General features: G+C 24.2%; 1 long non-coding RNA gene across 1 annotated transcript; it reads left to right on the forward strand.

Annotated features, from left to right (window-relative positions):
* The first annotated feature begins 451 nt into the window (after positions 1-451).
* Positions 452-1,501, forward strand: LOC135924831 (uncharacterized). Its single transcript, XR_010571422.1, has 3 exons — positions 452-600; positions 758-928; positions 1,027-1,501. It is a non-coding gene; the product is annotated as an uncharacterized LOC135924831 (long non-coding RNA).
* The last annotated feature ends 823 nt before the right edge of the window (positions 1,502-2,324 follow it).

Raw genomic sequence — 2,324 nt, forward strand, 5'->3', positions numbered from 1 at the left:
TTTCAAAAAATTTTTAACCCGCCGCCCACCTGTCCATTCTCAAAAATTTTTTTACCCGCCCATACGCCCGCCTATTTAGAAGGGCGGGCGTAGGCGGGAGGGCCGAAATCCCGCCCAATGCAGACCTCTAGTACCTACCTTATAGATTTTAGATAATTTTTTTATGAACTTTTAAATTTAATATAATTTATGAATATATAAATTTTGCATAAACTTTATATATTTTAATGACCTTTGAAATATATTTTCTTAATTTCTTTTTTTTTAATTTATTTAATGGCCTTCTATATTTTCCTGATTTTCGTAAATGTTAATTTAATTTAAGGACGAATTTGTTAAAATTTAACCTTTTAAAAAACTTATGTAAAAAGTGTAAATTAAAAAATTGTATATATATACATATAAAATTGTAAAGTTTTTAGTTTTTTTAGTACTTAAAATAAAATAAAAAATTTTAATTTTACATTTTGTACTTTTACTTGCCTTCCGTTGTTCTAAAATGGTGGCAGCGAAGTCTAGCGTGATTTTAGATACTGGAACAGGGTGAAACTAGACGAAAGAGGATTTTGGAAAATGATGTTAATATAATTCTAAAAACACGTAAGAGATGATTATAATATAAAATTAAAAATAAATAATAATAAAATTTTATTGATGAAATATTTAAAATATGAATAAACCTATATAAGACAATAATGATAAAACAAAATCCATAGATTAATTAGAAGATTATTTAGATAATAAAAATTTTTTTAAGGATGATGAAATACGATGAGCACGATAAAGGGATGAAGTCTCGTACACGGATATCAGTGGAAACCGAGATAAGATTCGAGACATACAAATAATTAAGAACAAGATATCGAAACAATTATAATCCTAGAGTTTATGATAATAGGGGGTATAATGGGCCAGGACCGTATAATAAGTTTACAAGATTTAACAATAAAAATAATTATAATAACTACTACAATAACTATAGATATAATAATAATGATAATTACAAATGTAATAAAATAATTATAGATATTATAGACATCAGAAAGAATCGAGATACATACCTAGATACAATAACAGAACAATAATCAGTCATACAACAATAGATTTGACGTAAATAAAATGGATGGACAAGGCAAATGATGATTACAAATTACGATATACCTTAATGATTTACCAATAGTCATGCAGATCAACACTGGGTCGCGTTATTCAATATTACCGATTAATATTGCTAGAAAGATAGGAGTTAATGTCTTGAATAAATCGGATACGAAACTGACTGGTTATGATGAAAAAAATAGAGGTGTTAGGAATCGTTAAAATAAAAACGAGATATGAAGACAAAACTCAAAACTTAGATACTTTTATAGTCCAAAATGACAAGATTGCAATTCTGGGAAGGACGTGGATAAATGTTTTTGGAAACATACCTAATAAATTTGTAAATATAATCGAGGAAAATAAGTTGATAGTAAAAATTATTAAGGTACATATTACAATAAAAAGCATTAAAATTATAATTATAGATATCATAATAATAATAACTTGAATAAAATTGATTCTTATAAATTAAAAGAAATAAATCATATGATAATAATTGATGAAATAATAGTGATTAAAAACAATAATGAAATAAAAATTAGAGAAAATAATTAAATAAAAAATTTCATAATTAATAAAAAATTTAAAAAAACTTTGGAAATAAAGAAAATTAAAACAAATATTAAAAAGAGAGGCAAGGTGATTAAATATCTTGATGTTGAAAAAGAGATTAAGAGTATGATATGGAGATCGTATGTTGAAGTTGGAAGGAGAAAGAGAAATTTTTTTATAAAGAACAAGTTGAAGAAAAATTATGATATAAAAAAGTGTTTAAATTGAAAAATAAAGGAGAAAAATTAAAAAATAAGCAAATAAAAAATATTATTATATAAAAAGAGACAATTCTAAATATTCTATTATTCTATATTCCAAATTATGATTCTTATTCTTATGAATGATTCTGATAAATTATTTATTCCATTATCATTTCAATTATTACAAAATTATTTTATTTGAGATATATTGATCATAATATATATTTACAAACATTGATAACTAAATGATAATAAATAACGAGATGAACAAGCTAATGGGAGGATCATATTCAAGCGAATGATTAGACGATTATGACTCAGGCTAAACAACAACAAAATATCAAATGAAAATTATACTACAAACAAATGAAAAAATTTTTAGAGGTGGAAGAAGTGAACAAGTTCAAGTTCAAAATTCGAAAATTCAAAGTCAAGTTCAAAATTCGAAAATTCAAAGTCAAGTTCAAA

Source organism: Gordionus sp. m RMFG-2023, chromosome 2 (genome assembly GCF_954871325.1).
Source record: "Gordionus sp. m RMFG-2023 chromosome 2, tfGorSpeb1-WG-v2, whole genome shotgun sequence".
NCBI lineage: Eukaryota > Metazoa > Nematomorpha > Gordioida > Chordodea > Parachordodidae > Gordionus > Gordionus sp. m RMFG-2023.